We start from the raw sequence: 19445 nt of genomic DNA, 5'->3' as shown, positions 1-19445 counted from the left end.
ACTTTCGTTCTTATTGAATGGAGGTGTGGCATGTTTTTATATGCAAGCCTTTGTTTGTATTATTCTTCCCACGTTTTTAGAATAACTATATCATTATTGATGTGGTATGTTAGCCATTTTTCAAGTTCAGGCAGCACAGTTCAATCTAGTCTACAACTTACATACGTGTATAAATAAATAATGTACATAGGTGATTACACACGGTTTTATCTCATATTATTTTCCAGCTGCTTCTGTTTCTATGTTTTCTATTTGCATAATTGCAACGTTACATGGTGAAGAATACCACAAAATAAGAAAACAAGGAAATACGTTTCATTAAAACCAAGAAATGACGAAGAGAGTTTATTAATTTATATTCATATGAGAAAACTAAAAATACTATTTCATCATAGCGCAGATAGATATTATGTATATAGGAAATTAGGATAATCAGGATAATTATAGAGACTATGAACTTACCAAACGATGATAAATATAAGCTGCTGTTCTGTAGCCCTTAGATAAAGATCAGTACATTTGTACGTTTATGAAAATTATAACAATTGTATTAATAGAAGGTTTTGTCATAGAATGCTAAAGAAAACACTAAGAATTTAACGTTAATAAGGATGTTGAAATAAAGCTACTTAACACAAGAAAACAAGAATCGGAATTTATCCTATGAAATACTAAATTCAAGAACTATGACCTCTCTGAGGAAAAGCAAAACAAAAAGTTAGTGAGCTCATTCATGGAAAGAAGAGTAATAAAGAAGGAAAAAGAAACATGCAAGATGTTCTAAACATCTGTAAAATCTTTATTACAAAAAAAAATGAGTCATACTTAAAAACGAAAAAGCTGCAAATATATTGGAAAGTGAAGGATTAGCTTTAACATATTTAGCAATTGTTTTGAATCTATGTGAATCATCTAAAATAGAATTAGCATTGTTGTATATTTATTATAGCTTTTAGAATACATTCCCGGATAGATTCAACAGTTATTACTTCTTTAGTAAAGATATTTGAATCATGCACAATAACTCAAAAGTTTTCATTTTCTTTATTAGAGCTTCAATTGGAAATGGAATTTTCAACTTGAACGAGCAGATCAGGGACCTCTAGGGTTCAAGTATGATCCTCCCTAACTTTGAAACTACTGACCAAAGAGAAAGAAAGCAGTCGTCATAATGAGCTAATTAGCACGTTTATATGTGTCCACGCACAGCTGAAATTAAAGAACGTGTTCACCGTCATCACCTCTTGAGCTCTGGACCATTTGATTCGCTGTCCAACACAAGAACCACGAGACCAGAATTAGCCAAGAGCTGCTTGATTATCCCAGATAAACCCAATAGTTATTTTATCTTTGCTAGAGCTGCTCGAAGTATATTTATAAATACACAGGATTCTTCATGTTCAAAACAGGACGTGAAAACAACGTTATAAAGCATAAACAATATTTTTAATAATGAGGACTTGACATCTTTCGGCAGCTTCTTGTTGTCTTTTTTTCAAAGTATACTTACCTAGTACGTAATGGTGTCTTTATAAAGTTAAAACACTCTGAAGCAAATTTAGGGAGTGAAGTAGCAAGGCACTTTATCTTAAAATATTCTGTTACATCTTGTTACAAAAATAAAAGAACAAAAAAGTGCACCCGAGTCATAAAAAAAAGAAAACTTTGTATATATTCATATGTATACATAAGTATAAAAACAAAAATTGACTTTAAAATAGAGTTGTATTTGTAAACATGCTTACGGCTTTTTCCAAAAGACTTCAGTCACGTTAATAGATAATACAGTCTATTTAAGGAAAATCAGATCAATATTTTGAGGTTGATGTACGAGATTGGTGATCACATTTTGCTAAGGATATTATTATTGAGATTTTATATAGTTTCCAGATAAAATTAAGATATAATGAAGTTTTTTTTTTCTGTCCTTAGAAATTTTATTAGAGCGTTTTAATCTATTTCACTGCACATATTATTAGAATTGTACGCTTTATTTATTTAAATTATTAGAAATGGCAGAACATTTTTGGTATAGTTATACTACACAAACGTTGTTGTAATTGACAGGTAATCTCTACAAACATTGTTATAGCTAACAGAAAATCTGATTTTATTTCTACTTTAAGCGATGTTATTTAACTTGACCTGGTGATTAGGGTACTCGGGTCGCGTGTTTTCGTGTAGCAAAGCCACTTTGGGCTATCTGCTACGATCCCCAGATGAGAATCTAACCGCTGATTTTAGGGTTGTAAAGTCCGTAGACTTACCACTGTACTATCGGAAAACACCACTCGGCTCGCAATATAAGCTCTTAACTTAACTGAGCCGACTTAAACGGATCACAACAACATCAGTACCGGAGGGAGGAAGAGGTCGACATAATACCTCATCCTTTACGGAGCTAACATAAAATATTTTAAGCGTTTGTACAACATAGATTGCTACAACTGTCAGAATATCCACAAAGTAGTCACACTACATACGCTGCTGTATCTTATAAAAATTAGATAGTGCATTTATACTACATCCATTGTTTTCACTGACAGATATTTAGGTTAGGCTCATGTTTAACATAATAAGGTCAGTTGGTAGATTGATAAGTATTTGAACAGCATATTCTTAGGATTTATTGTAAGATCATTAATTACTTTGCTTGCTGCAAAGCCCTTTAATGATCTTGGTATTTATACGGAAGACAGATTTTAGTAAGATATACTCCTTGTTAAATATGCAAGTATCTTATGATGATTATCATTACAGTGTAATGATTTTATATATAGAAATTTCTGCTCGGCTTTTCGTTAGATGCAAAGTCCTTCACAAGCAGCTATTTCAATGTCATATCTTTGCAATCCCATATAGTTAATGAAGGGCATTTAAAATACCATACTTTAGTGAGGTTATTCAGACTCGAAGAATAGTAGAGTGTCTCATTAAAATACCATACTTTAGTGAGGTTATTCAGACTCGAAGAATAGTAGAGTGTCTCATTAAAATACCATACTTTAGTGAGGTTATTCAGACTCGAAGAATAGTAGAGTGTCTCATTAAAATACCATACTTTAGTGAGGTTATTCAGACTCGAAGAATAGTAGAGTGTCTCATTAAAATACCATACTTTAGTGAGGTTATCCATACTCGATGAATAGTAGAGTGTCTCAGTAAACAACACGGATTTAGTTATGTCTACATATGGATTTATCGCTTATTTACCGGAAAGGCAGAAAATGAAATGTTTCTAATATGCGTATATATAAATAAGTGATAGAAAAATAACAAAATATTTATCATGAAAAGGGAAAAGAGCGTTATAAGATATAATTTCTTTCCCTTTCGTGTAGATTAAGATAGAAACACCAAACTCACAAGCGCTAATGTAACATTGTTTTTAAACAGGTAGTAAGGGTGTTTAAAAGAGAGTTAATTTTTAATTCCTTTATTGTAACTATATTTTATTTTGTTAACATAAACCACAGGCAAACAATTTTAATAAATATGGAATACAGTTCTTCACCAAAAACTCCTAAGTAAGTAAATATTTTCTTCCTAGATATAACTTTTCTTGGCCGGTCGTCAGGCAGTTGGTTGAATCTAATTGGAACAAATAACTCGTCATTATAGACGCAGCTTCTATACGTTGGTACATACCGTATTTGGCATAACGGCAAGCAAATGTGCTTAAGTCACGTGTATAAATTTAAGTTTAATGTTTTGAAGTTTACATTGATTTGTTTTGTACATTGTTTATTATAATACTGAAATACCTAACATGCCACATTCATTAATTACGAAATGTAACAATTACTGACTTTAACGAGATAAAAACAATGCTAATAGCCCTCCATAAAATAAATCTCAATAATCTTTCACTAATTTTAAAAGATCCAAATTTATCATCCACACAGATTATTCAACCTCTCCTAAGTTACCTTATTAGCACGAGCAATTAAAAAAACGCCTCCAACTTGATAACTGACCTACGTTTGTTCTAAGTCTTACCTAGTAATAGAGAAGTTTGATTAGTTATGTAGGGTCACTCCCTAACGGTTAGTAAGACAAAATTACAGGATAATTATCAATTTTTGTTTTATTGTTCTTAGGTTAAGAAATATTCTATACACATACTATAGATTCTCTGACAATTTTAGACTTTATAACTGTCTTATAAATTTTGGAAATCAGTGTTTTTTAGTGTCTGTCTCAATTACTTCTGTTGGTTACTGTTAATATTTTTTCACTAGTTAATTCTAAACATCTAGAGTCAATTAGACGGGGGCCAAGAGGGCCATTTGGTTCAGGCCTCAAGCTCAAAAGGGGCCTAAAATGTAGACACTTGTTATTTTGTTTTGTATTTGTCAAGTTTCCCAATTAGATCAAAATGTGACACACACTCTAAGCTTAGAGTTGAAAATTATGTATACAAATTAAATAATCAAATTATGTTTCACTTTTCTGTTGGGCTAATAATTGTCTTATTGTGTTTTCATATATCATAATTTTATATTTTTATTATAGCCAGAGGCCTCAAAAGATAGAAGTGGCCCGGGCCTTACTGAACCTCTGAGAGGGCCTGTACACAACCATATTTTAACAGTCTAACCTAAATACGTGACTGTAATGTTTACTAGTCTAAATGACGTGTAACATATTATTGCCATCCGTTATACTTAATTTGGAGAAGTTCATAAAGTAATAATTTTGTTTCTCTCAAGTTTTCAAGGGCTTCTAACTTGACGACTTACACCTTAGTACCCTTTCCCCAAATGGATTCGTATTTTTTTTTCTGTTATATCTGTTCGTGTTGTATAATGAAATACAAGAAAGTTATTTTACTGTAAATATGTATTACATGAATTCACTCCATAACTTATTCATACTTTTCTATTTCTTTTTGTTGTTGTTGACAGTCAACTCGTCCAGTTTTTGTGATCATGTAAAGTAAATAAATTTTCAGTAAGGATTTCGGATATCTTTATGTTGTGTGCATTCTTTCGGAGCGACATTTTTTTTTGTCTTGGAGCTGTACAGACTGTTAAGAGTTGTATTGTATGAATGAAACTGATGCTAACTTTTATCTACAAGATCAAAAAATATAAAAGAGAGAGAAAAAAGATTATTACCTTTTCTATGAACCTACAAAATAAATTATTCCAAATAACTACTGCTAGTGTATTATTGACTCCATTATACTCTTAACGTTTCTTCCTTTTTCACTAATCACGTAATAAAAATTCCAAAAAATATTTGCTAGTTTACTGAGCACTAAAGTTACATTACATTCACGTATTATAAAGCTATTATCAGAAATATATAAATCAATAAACATGTGTTCATATAAGAGAAACCCTTCTTTTAAGAAATATATTAAGAACTAAGTTTTTATAGTCCAAAAATTATAAGCATTTGAAACCAGTAACGTAGCAAGGGTTGGGCAAGATTTTGCTGTGTGTTCCTCATTATATTCATTAGTCCTTCTACCATAATAACAGGATTTTTCTGTGTGCTCCTCTTTATAGTCACTAGTCCTTATCCCATAATACCAAGATTTTGCTGTGCGCTCCTCATTATATTCACTAGTCCTTCTACCATAATAGCAAGATTTTGCTGTGTGTTTCTCTTTATAGTCACTAGTCCTTCTACCATAATAGCAAGATTTTGCTGTGCGCTCCTCATTATATTCACTAGTCCTTCTACCATAATAGCAAGATTTTGCTGTGCGCTCCTTATTATATTCACTAGTCCTTCTACCATAATAGCAAGATTTTGCTGTGTGTTTCTCTTTATAGTCACTAGTCCTTTTTCCATAATAGCAGGATTTTGCTGTGTGCTCCTCATTATATTCACTAGCCATTTTTCATAATAGCAAGATTTTGCTGTTTGCTCCTAATTATATTCACTACTCCTTTTCCCATAATATCAAAATTTTGCCGTGTGCTCCTCATTATATTCACTAGTCCTTCTCCCATAATAGCAAAATTTTGCCGTGTGCTCCTCATTATATTCACTAGTCCTTCTCCCATAATAGCAAAATTTTGCTGTGTGCTCCTCATTATATTCACTAATCCTTCTCCTATATAGTGTACATACAATAATTCCCTTTATTCCGTAGTCATTTTCCTGTTATTTAATATTACAACATTAAAATTATTTTTAGATAATAAGTGATAAGGGAATTAAATTTTTTTCAAATATTTGACTCGAAACTTCTCATGGATGCTATCTGCTCGGCGAAGGCATCAATGGCTATCTTGAAGTCGATTTTTATACCTCGTTCTTGTTTGATGGTCAGTTCTTTTTGACCAATTGAACTTCGTATAAGGTAGACTTATATTGTTTTCAATTTTAAAAATCATCGTTCTGCGCTTACAACTGTCAAATGGATGATTAAAAACATCAAGAAAACTGCGCACACGTTTGCTGAACTGACCTAAACCATCAACAAGTAATCAAGTCTTTGAAGATGGATACCTGGATGACATATTTCTCTAGAGCTAATCGCAAGGCCAGATTTCTCCAAGAAAAGTTGGGCAATGCCTTCTAACATTCCAAATCCTTTTGTCTAAAATTCATAACATGGACGAATTAACTATAAAGACAAGAAAAACTTAACCGAAACTTTGTTTTCATGTTCAATGTTTACTGAGTAAGTTTTCAATGTCTCTTTTCAAAACCAGCGTGTTTTTACAAGTACGTATATATCAGTGGTAAAAGTGTTACAAATGTTCTTGAATTGTCATAATTATGTGTAATACATTATATGTTAGTAACGTTTTAATTCCAAATGATATGTTATCATTTATATAAATATATTGTTCATGTGAATTCACTACTGTATTCTTAAAACCAGTTCTTTTTACGCATGAGTTAGCCCGAAGACGGCTTCAAGAAAGGAGATGAGTGCATGCTCAATACAAATTGACAGTGAAGATGAAAGCCTGACTAAATATTTGATGGGCCCTACTCCCCTCATCCCTTCCTTACGTTATGGGGTAGTTGCACTCTTTTTTCCCTACCTATTGTACGCCACTATATGAGATTTTAGGGCGAATTTCTATATACACATATGCTTTAATTTAAATAATTTAAGAGTTAAGAAATAAGTTAAGCCCAGAGGTTATGAAATCAGCCAGCGTAATGGTAGTCGAATACTAAACCTACTAGATTTTTGAGAAGACAAGTAGCTCGTTTCACTAAAGGCCTAGCAGAAAACTCACAAATTGAAGTTTAAGTTAGAACTTACATATATATCTGAGATGGCAGATTAAGATCACAGAATGTGAGCTTAAACAAACATAAAATAACTGAGGCAAGATAGCAATCGGAACATAAAAGTACTTTCTATTGTTCTCGGGAAAACTCTCAGGATGCTTCGTAATATTCTGCCTACCATCATAGTCTTCGTCTTTACGCATCGTTTGCTAGTAATGAAATCAGTTTTCCTATCGCGTATTTTCCTTTGTTTGTTTTGAATTTCGCGCAAAGCTACACGAGGGCTATCAGCGCTAGCCGTCCCTAATTTAGCAGTGTAAGACTAGAGGGAATGCAGCTAGTCATCACCACCCACCGCCAACTCTTGGGCTACTCTTTTAGCTACGAATAGTGGGATTGACCGTCACATTATAATGCCCCCACGGCTGAAAGGGCGAGCATGTTTGGTGTGCGTATTTTCCTAGTCTGATCAAAATAATAACAGCAATGTGTATATCATTACTCCTCTACAATGCTACTCCTACTTCACATTGTACTTTCGTATATACAAAATACATTCATTGTTACCGAATTTCAATTTTCACGAGTTTTTGCACCAACATGCAATGAATTCTGTTAAAACAAAGTTTTTTATTTATTTAGAATTTACGTGGAATCTAATATAATCCTTTATCATGAACCTACTGACATTTCTAATGACACAACTGATTTCGATTTGGACGTGCTCTTATAAGATGTTGTTTTTTCTTGAATATTTAGCTACTTTATCCAATATGGCACGTGCTAAATTCCAGTTTCACCTTCAAACACGCATAAAAATTATTTCACGGCATCAATTTGGAAATTTTTTACCAAATTTGAATTTCAGTTGACAAAGCTGAAAAATTCGTTTGATGATTCATATTTATGTTCTAACTGGTTAAGTGCTCCAAGAAGTCTTAACGTTTAAGCTAAATGTTTTGCTTACGTAAAACGGTTACGATTACTGTAAACTATCATACTTCGGTAAAGCTTTACAAAAAACAATTCGGATAGTCGAGTAATGTGAAGATTTTATTTAGTTTTATGTTTGTAGTTAAGCGCAAAGCTACACGAAGGGCTATCTGTGCTCAGCCCACCACGGGTATTGAAACCCGGTTTCTATCGTTGGAAGTTCGCAGACGTACCGCTGTGCCAAAACAAATATACAAACTTATTAAATTTGTATAAGTTTGTTTTAAAGGTAAAGGAGTTACAGTTTTATTGCAAAATTTGGAGTAAATGCGCGTTTAAATAAATCGGAATTTTCGAACCTGAACGGCACGTCACACGTGTCTAAACAGTCGGAAGGGTTCAGGTAGAGTCGTCACTAATTTTGAACTACTGACCAGGTGGAAGGCAGCCAGTCTGTAGCACCAGCCGCAACAGGGATCTTGCCCTGTTACTGAGTAATAATATTGGCTGTTACTTTTATATCATGCCCACTGTTGAAAATACGAAGTATGTTCAGCGGTGTTAAAACTCGAACCTTGGATCACTCAGATGTAGAAACAAAACCGTAATGTGATAATTCATAAACAGATGTATAATGATTTATGAATCTGTAAGCGACTACCAGTATTGTGTGACTTATCCTGTCATGTAAGTGATTACCAGTATTGTGTGACTTATCCTGTCATGTAAGCGATTACCAGTATTGTGTGACTTATCCTGTCATGTAAGTGATTACCAGTATTGTGTGACTTATCCTGTCATGTAAATGATTACCAGTATTGTGTGACTTGTCCTGTCATGTAAGTGCTTACCAGTATTGTGTGACTTATCCTGTCATGTAAGTGATTACCAGTATTGTGTGACTTAGCTTGTCATGTAAGTGATTACCAGTATTGTGTGACTTATCCTATCATGTAAGTGCTTACCAATATTGTGTGACTTATCCTGCCATGTAAGTGATTACCAGTATTGTGTGACTTGTCCTGTCATGTAAGTGCTTACCAGTATTGTGTGACTTATCCTGTCATGTAAGTGATTACCAGTATTGTGTGACTTAGCTTGTCACGTAAGCGGTTACCAGTATTGTGTGACTTAGCTTGTCATGTAAGCGGTTACCTTTATTTAGCTTCTAATTCCACGTATTTCAAGGAAACGACTACTTACAGTCAAATTATTTTGTAAATTTCACGCTTTTGAGAAAAATACGACTTATAGTCAAATGCATTCCTTATTTGTATATCTCTGGCCGTTTGGGTTACAGATATAATAATAACATATATTATTATTTATTTTCATCCATTACTTTTTCATAAATAATGGAAGTGCACTTTCTCATCATCTTATGTTTACCGTTTTAAACCTGTCTCAACTTATAAGTTTTGATCTTTTGTTAAAACGGTAAACATAAGATGATGAGAAACAATTGCTGATAATCTTAATTAATTCAAAGTCAAGTTTTTAATTCACATTTCTTAATATTTGTTCATTTAAAGGATACATTTTGATATTGTTTTTCACATCAAAAACACGCGGTCTTTTATTAAAGATTGTGGAAAATAAAGATAATATTCAAATAACAACTTATTTGATGTATGGCAGCACTGTTCATGTAGAGAGTAAAAGAGAGAGAGAAATAAATAAGGTGTTTATTCTGGGCAGTAGCGTATAATTAATCTCCGTCTGCTAGTGCGTGAAGGTCATTTGTGCACCGTTAATTAAATCTCCAGGTAAAAACTTTAGTCAGATTAGAGGAATACCCTGAAGATATGCAGCAAACCCACGAAGCAGATAAAAGAATCAGTCCTGACTAAACATTTGCGTGTAAGCCCCAAGCATGCTGGCGGAAGGAATGAGTCATTTATATGCACCGGCTTTCTAATTTCAAAGACCGTTTAGCCATGTTACCGGTCCGTAACTCACTGGCGTCGTGCTCTTAGACCCAGGAGGTAATCACCTCTCTGCAGGAAGTCGACGTCAGACGGACTACATCGTGCCGCTCGGAGGAGAGAATCGGCAATTGGCTACTAGGGGAAGATTGGAGGTTGTTGTGCAGTATATATTTCTCTACGAAATACAGAAGTAAAAACATTATAACAGTCTTCAAACCAACAACAACAAAAAGGGGGAAAAATGAGCATTTGTTTATGAAGCAAGCTCTGCAATAAATGATTTAAAAATTCTATTAATTATTGTAAGACGCTAACATTTTTTGGTGTCTCATTTGTTGTTGTTTTTTTTGCCTTAAAATTAAGTAAGAATAAAAAAAATCTGCTTCAATTTTATATTATGTTTTTGAATGTCAAATTTTTATGAACAAATGTATAGCAAAACAGTTAAAAGTCACTATATAAATTCTAATATCACTATAATGTACTCACTATCAATAATATGCACTTAAATTCACGTATAGAAAAAGGTTGTTTTTATATGTACAATATTACAGTAAAGCGACACATACAGAGCTAGACGTTTGGGTTTTTGTTTTTGTGTTTCACGCAAAGCTATTTGGGATAGCCGTCCCTAATTTAGCAATGTAAGACTAGAGGGAAGGCAGCTAGTCATCACCACCCATCGCCAACTCTTGGGCTACTCTTTTACCAATGAATAGTATGATTGACCGTCACATTATAACGCCCCCACGGCTGAAAGGGCGAGCATGTTTGATGGGACGGGGATTCGAACCCGCGACCCGTAAATTGCGAGTCGAGCACCCGAACCACCTGGCCATGCCGGGCCAAGCGTTTGGGATTACAAAGGTTAGTTGTAATATAGACAACGACATGTTTTTATAGCGAGAGGCCTGTAAGAATCACAAAGATACAAATATCTAGGTCATCCATGATCAAAATCAGGAGGTTTTATTATGAAAATTAAGGATTTTAAAATTTCCGAATATTTAGTTTTAACATGATTACAAATCTTAATGATCTTGGTGAAAATTTTTAAGTATTATGCTTTACGAAATTGAAGATTGTCTGGAGCAGGTATATCTAGCTTCTGTAAAATAACCGTTATGATGGTCTGAATTGATGGTACTTATAGTTAGCTTGTAAGTTTGAATCAGCTGCTTTAAGGACGGTTAGGATTATGAAGATCTGGCTTTGAGATAACCAAATGCAGCTCTAGCGTGATGATCAGAGCAAGCCAACATAAGTTCCTCACTTAAAAATTTACCTGTTAGACCGGAGGATGGGTGGGTGGAAATCAATGGAATTCATAAAAAAAAGGTCATTCTTTAGAAGAATGTTTAAGATTGCTGAAAATATTTTTGTGCAATCCTAAAAGAGTCAGTACATGTGAAATCGACTACTTTATAATCGTTAAAAATATTTACCTTTCTTCTAGATTTAGGAATTTTGCGTAATTAATTAATAAAAACATCTAAAGGTGAAAAGTGTGAAAAATCAACGAGGCTATTTGTATATAAAAAAACAACAATGTTATTAACATAAGAAATGATGCAAAGCTAGGTTGTACTCATGTATAAAATAATATATATAGTGCCTTGCAAAAGTATTCACCCCTACCAATAATGTCACATAATACAAATAATGCAATCATTTTTTTTTCAGTGAACTTGTTCTTATCCAAAACTCTAATGATCAAATTTAACACTGTTATTTGTGAAGGAGGTTGAATGTCAGCCAAACCCGCAAAGAAAATATATAAATTCAAATTTGGTGATTGCATAAGTATTCAGTACTTGGTGGAAGCACGTTTCTCAGCAATTACTGCTGTGAGTCTTTTTGGATAGGTCTCTACCAGCTTGCACAATGTGGTGGTGTAATTTTTGTCCATAATTCCTGGGAAAATTGCTCCAATTCTGACAAGTTCGTTGGGGATCGTCGATGGACTGCAATCTTCAAGTCTGACCATAAAGTTTCCATTGGATTCATTTCAGGACTTTGACTGGGCCATTCCAGGACATTCACTTTCATATTTTGAAACCACTCCAAGGTGGCTTTGGCCTTGTGCTTCAGGTCATTGTCCTGCTGAACTGAGAATTCTCGACCCAGTTTTAGATTCTTGGCTGTCTCAAGCATGTTTTCTTCTAGGATTCTCTTGTACTTTGCACCATCCATCTTCCCCTCAATCCTGACAAGCTTCCCAGTCCTTGCTGATGAGAAGCATTTCCATGATGCTGCCACCACCATGCTTGACAGATAGGATGGTGTTGAATGGGTGATGTGTTGTGTAGGGCTTGTGCCAGACGTAACGCTTTGAATTTAGACTAAAAAGCTCAATTTTTGTCTCGTCTGACCACAAAACTTCTGCCGCGTGTCTGCAGTATCATTTACATGCTTTGTCGCAAACTCCACACGAGATTTAAGATGATTCTTTTTCAGTAATGGCTTCTTTCTTGCTACTCGCCCATACAGACCATCTGAGTGTAGGAACCAGGATATTGGCAATACATGAACACTGATTCCCATCTCAGATATGGAACTTTTCAAATCTTTCAGTCATTGTTGGCTTCACAGTGGCATTCCTCACCAGTTTCCTTCTTGCCCGTCTGCTTAGTTTGGAAGGACTGCTTGATTTGGGTAGTGTCTGGGTGGTATGAAGCAAATTCACCTTCTTAATGATGGACTTCACCGTATCAATGATTTTGAAATTTTATTGTAACCTTCTCGCGATCGGTGCTTCTCAACAGCTTTACCCTTGACTTGTTTGGAAAGCTCCTAGGACTTCATGGTTGGTTTGTCGTATCACTATGTGAGTTGTGGCTTGAACAGATGCATTTACTCTGAAGTTAAGTTAAACCACTTTGATTACACACAGACAGAGACCATTACACTAATTTTGTGACCTTTCAAACTAATATTTTGCACCTGAACTGATTTAGGGTTGCCATAACAAAGGGATTGAATACTTATGCATTTGAGAATATTCTAATTTTCTTTGAAAATCTAACTTCGATACCCGTGGTGGTCAGAGCCCAGATAGCCCATTGCGTAGCTTTGTGCTTAATTACAAACAAACAAAGACAATATCCGAATATTATGAAATGAGTACTACAATTATGAAATTCTGAAAAGCACGGCACTGACTTATCAATCAGAAAAAGTACACAAACACTATAGAAAGGTACAACAAAATACGTCAAATCATATACTAAATTATGAAGTGCCTTCTCCTAAATAGTCAAATGACATAAACTTTAAACTCCAATTATCATGTACAGTCTGAAAGCTAATACTAACCCTTCCCAGCGTTCATCATAGGGTCCCTGTATATCTGATTGCGAGTGTGTGCGTTGTGCCTTAGCTACACAAGTAATGCATCTCAGGAGAATCCTCAAGTATCTAGTGGTAATATGTTTTGTAAATCGCATGCCTTCAGCAGGATAACATGTTTTCACAGAAGAATTTTGGATAAATAAATTCTGCTTTTACTGCTTTACTTCTGCAGCTGTATATCGCTGTTTAGCCACGCTAAACTAAATCAAAATCAAAATCAACCATGCTTTTCACTTGTACAAACTTCCCTCCCTATCATCCCAGAAAAATTAAAGCAGTGAATCTCAGAGAAGCTCCAATCCTTTTTCCAAACAAATTTTGAATACTAGATGCCTGTAAATTGTGCGCTGGATGAATATGTATATCAAGATGAACAAATTGCGTAAGTGAAGTAGTAGGCCTAAAAATATTGCGATTTTTGAGTGCTACTAAACATGATTAAATATGACATCACAAAACAAAGACTCTACCGTGAAATCACTAGCAACCCCTTTTAGTGGCTTTTTAGGAAAAACTACTATAACGAAATTAATAAAAAAATAATGTTCCACACAAGGAATAAACACTGTTGACACAGTGAAAAGGTTAAGCCAATTCCAAACTTGATTAGCGGCTTTCTTTATCTAACTCCTGCAATTTTCAAAACACCTTTTACATTTCTTAAATATGCATGCATGTAAATGTAATATATATGTGTATACAAGGGATTACAATAATTACAAAGTGTTTTTCTTTTGCGTGTGCAGTTTTAGAATATATATATAGTGTATTTTATCTTCCCATTCAACAGGCGATGAGTTATTTATTATGGAACGTCAAACTTCTACAACACTAAGTCATGAATAGTACCTAAAGGCAAGGGATGCTTGTTACGTCAGCTAAGTGTACACAAAACATATAACTGACACAGTTTTAAGACAAAAAAATCTCTAAATTCTCTAAGCTATATAAGAATAAATAGCACATAAAAAGACGCGAACTTAGAGACTAGTGAAATATTAACTTTACTAACGAAATACATTTATTTAAAAAAAAACAACATTGCTAAGAAACACTACTACGGTACAACTGTAGCTATGCCAACAGCGGTATCCTCGAAACTTATCATTTCTATGCAACGCACTATGTTATATAAAATCAGTAAAAACAATAGGTACTGTACATAACAACACTCACTACTTCTTCTGTCGTTTGACCTCAGATGACTAAAAACACCCCCTTCCCCACTGGCTCAGAATAAGCTCAAAGCCGCTAAAAACGCTAGCCCATTGTGTAGCTTTGTGCTTATTAACAAATAAACAGAATAAAAACACTTAATTACTTAAAACTTATAAGTACAATAGACATTTGGGGTTCATCACATGGCTATTGTTGTAATTGTGTTATTCAATTATGGATAATATTAACACACACGTGTAGGAACACAGTAAGGTAATTTAAATTGACGGATAAATAAATTGAAATATTACATAACTGACACACGATTAACAGTGTGATAAAACCAATATGTTGACCTACCTGTTAATTGTAAAACACATTTTTGTGTTAGCTATTCAAATTCTCACTTAATATTTGTAGATCTTCCTATTCATACTTGAAGAAAACATAGTTTTCTATCCACCCACTTAATAACCAGTTTACTTAATATGTTTTCTTCGTGATCTGTAGGTGTAATAAACATCGTTATTACCTATTAATATTAAATTCCGATCAGAGTAAGCTATGCACTCATAAAAAACTAAAAATCAACCTGCTAATCAATATAACTAGTTAAACGTACTTTGTTTACGTTCCTACTTTTAAAGTTTAAAATGCATTGTTTCATAAATTGAGTGCTCTCGTTGTTAACAACATTTTTGGCGGTAATCTAATTTCATATAACGTGCGATATTAGGGTTCCACTAATGTTATCCATAAAAGTACTCGACTTTTTTATCATTCGGAAGTCTGGAATGGTCTGGTAGTTGGGGCGCTTAACTCACAATACGTGGAACATGGGATCGAAACCCGACCCCGAACATGCTCGTCGTTCCAGCCATGGAGGTGTTATCATGTGATGGTCAATCCAACTATTCGCCAGTAAAGAGTAGCCCAAGAGTTGTCGGTGGGTGCTGCCTTTTTCTTATCTATCACTTCAAAAGTAGGGACGTCCGGCGAATACACCCCTCGAGTAGCTTTGTTAGAACCCTAACAAACAAAACATCAGTCGGGAACTCTCCTCACCAGACTGAGCGCTATTAGTCTGAACAAGGGATTTATGGGATTTCTCTTTCTACTTCAAATATCCTGGAAACCATTAAGAATATATTCTCTATCAATGGATAATCTCTGATGAGACTTCTTAGGATATTTTTTCCATCATCTGAACTGTTTTCCTTACTGAATATTATAGCTTAACTTGCTGGCTTTCCAAATCTTCTGAGTAACGAGCAAGCTAATTCAAGAAAATAATAATAATTAATAAGAAATGATATTGATGTTAAAATAAATAAACAATATAGTGTTAAAAATCGTTACTCAAATTTTGATTTATCGTGAGATAAATAAAGAAATGATGAATAATGACACTTCATCAACTTAATCCAGTTGAAACTGTAACAGTTGTCAAGCAATTTGCTAATATGTATGGCGTCTCAACTATTACTATTATGTCGTGTTCCAGCTGGCCGGAAAAGTCCTGGTATTGAACAAAAGGCCTCATCAGCATCGGATGTTAATAGACATAGTGCGCTTGATATTTTATTGTATATTTTTCTTTACTTTCAAGAGTAAATTCTTATAAATAACTACTCATTCCTATGTTTTTCCTAAGGAGGTTGAAGCTCATCCCATTCTATTGTAGTATCTTCCTCTCATTTCGATTCGTTTTTCTATTTCTTAGGTTCCTATAAATTCGCTGATTTTCTTGGGTCCTCGTTCGTTGAAGTTACTGGCAGATCGTCAGCAGTTCCGGCAAAAGTGTTACAAGGCCCAGATTAAAGGTGCACCCCTACTCACGTTGGAGGTTCGGGTATTTTGCGTTTTAGGTCCAATTAGATGCTTATGTTGCCCGTTCTTAACACCTGGCCTGCTCATCAGCTAGTCAAAATTTAAGACTGTCAATATACGCGGTCCTTATGTTGAAAGCCTGGGAAATCCGCATTTTTTATAATTAAAGTTATCAACACCCTAAAAATCAGGTATTAGCAGCTTACATGTCTTTGATCTTTCAGAAGCTTATCTTAAGTATATGCTTCTTAGGTTGTGACTTTATTAAGCTGTACTCTAATAAACGCGAATGTCTCAATGAGAGTACTTGGAACTACTGGACACACAAAAATAACACCCACAAGAAGGCTAGTTTTTATATCAGTATAGGAGATTTGGGGAGCAGCTATTAAACATTTTTTCTAAACTGTCTGCGTCAGTGAAATGTTGAGAAAAGAAAGCAGCTTTTTCGTTCAATTATAGAACCAATTATCAGGAGCTGGACTTCAGCAACAGTAGGTTATACGGTTTGATATTTAGTAGTAACATGTGTGTGTGATACCGAGGTTGGAGTCTTGCCACATCGCTATAGTCTATGTCTCTTGTCGTTTTCTTTCTGACGACCGTGCATCTTGACAACGGTCCTGTAGTGCAGTTTCCATTCTAAAAATCTCCGTCGTAAAACTGTCCCAAAGCACACCCATCCGAGAATGACGAGTTCATAACATCCCAATTATTTTACTGGTATACCTTCGTATAGAATACCATTAATACTGGTTTCATTCTTCAGCTGCTTAAAGTCAGCGACGGTTGCACGAATATGTGGTGGATGCTACTTGTGTACATGTCTTAGGAGATATTTCTTGATTATGTTAGAAATTCTTGTCTGGGAGTTAGATATTTAGACAGCTTTTGCTACTGAGCTTTGTGTTTGTGTATTCTCTCCTGCTACAAGATGCACAATTTACTTAACATGGCTGGAATACAACTTATTCCAGGTCTCTTTCTGGATGGTCTTGGTTTCCAAGTTCCTCCATATTTCCTTATTTATCAGTGGCATAAAGTACAATCATACATTGATTTTTCAAGTAGAATAATCCCTGTCTTGGAAATTCTAAATCCCTGATATGAATATATCTATATAACCTTAGTGCAATAATATTTTGCGTCAGAAATAGTTGTTAAATACCTTTTCCAAAATCAATCACTTTTCAGTGACATCTAATTACTTATAAAAGCCAGACAAAGTAAAATTGTAGTTCTGATATATGCAGTTTAATGGCGACTTTAAATTGGTTATGGATGTCATTTGCATATCCGAAATAGTTTTAATATAACATAATCATTACTCTGTATTACATTATATTAAGGTCGATAATAATTATATCACACCATTCTTGCCTACTATGGGAGTAGTATAGACGTTCGTCTAGAGCCGAAAGTAAACAATTCTTTGTTTGTTTGTTATTAAGCACAAAGCTACACAAAGGGCTATCTGTGCTCTGCCAACCACGGGTATCGAAACCCGGTTTCTAGCAGTATAAGTCCGCAGACGTACCACTGTGCTACTGGGAGGCAGGAAGTAAACAAACATGACCTTCACCCAATTTCGACACCAGGGGCGTGTTGCTAGGCGATATAATAGGATTACTGCAGTGGGTGGGCTAAGTGATATAATAGGATTATGTCACCTACTCCAGCGGATGTAAAACAGAGTAACTGTATTCTATATCAGTATGATAAATACAATATGTTCATGAGATTTGTTTCGTTTCATCATATGATCTACAAACTCCAGTTTCGATACTAACTATAGTATTTACCCATTGGTCTTAAAAAAAAAAACGTGACTATGGTAATTGTAGACGTGACTGAATCATGTTTAAGTAAAGTATGCAATAACGTGATATCAATTATTGACAATAATTGGAGATAATTATAGTTTTTATAACTAACGCAAATCACTCTGTTAATATCTTCAATTTTAAAGACATTTAATATTTTTTGTACAATAAGGATTTCGATATTTGATATATATATAATAAAAGGAACTTCTTGAAAATGTAATGGTTTAGATATGTAAAGAAATAAGAGTATTGTGTTACAATTTGGGCTGTGTTCTTCAAATTTATCCGAGGGGTAGCATTTGGATGTAGTTTCTGATTCTGTTTGTTTTATTTGGTTTAATGATGAAGAATTATATGCCAATAAAACATATTTATCTATTTATGCCCTTTACATAACTTCACAGTCTTTTATTTTAAAGAAAGGTACCATGAAAATACAAATAATTGTTTTTTCAATATGTTAATATACTTCTACGTTTTGAGATCTCACAACAAATGGTATGGTCTACAAGAAAAGACATATCTATCCTTTACATGAAATCAATTTATAGGAGCATTCCTATAAATGCATGTGAAAACAGTGTCAGACATTATCAGAATGTTAAGCTCACTGACAAACAAAATTCATTCTTCATTGTTAAACTGTCCACGTTTTTAGATTACAGTTATTATTCTCAACTTGTAAGACGTGTACAAGTATAATTCGAAAGGTAAGATGTTTTTCAATGCTCATGTAAAGCGTATTAATACATACATTTGTTTTACTGACATACAAGTTCCGTTTTTCATTGTTAAATCAAATAAAACACAGATTCAGAAACTACGTCTAAATGCTACCCCTCAGATAAACTGGAAAAACAAAACTCAAATTGTAAGATGGTAGACAATACTGGTATTTCTTTACATGTCTAAATCATTAGATCTTCAAGAAATTCCTTCATATATATATATATATATCAAATATCGAAATCCTTATTGTAAGAGTAATAATAAGTGTTTTTTAAAATTGAAGATATCGTCAGAGTGATTTGCATTATGTAGAAAAACTATAATTACCTCCAATTATTGTCAATAACTGATACCACGTAATAGCATACTTTACTTAAATATGATTTATACACGCCTATAATTATTGCTGTTACGTTTTTTAAGGCCAATAGATACATACTATAGTTACTGTCGAAATTGGGGTATGTAAATCATATGATGA

Source organism: Limulus polyphemus, unplaced genomic scaffold (assembly GCF_000517525.1).
Source record: "Limulus polyphemus unplaced genomic scaffold, Limulus_polyphemus-2.1.2 Scaffold74, whole genome shotgun sequence".
In the NCBI taxonomy this organism is placed as follows: Eukaryota; Metazoa; Arthropoda; class Merostomata; order Xiphosura; family Limulidae; genus Limulus; species Limulus polyphemus.
This window is presented reverse-complemented; position numbering follows the sequence as displayed.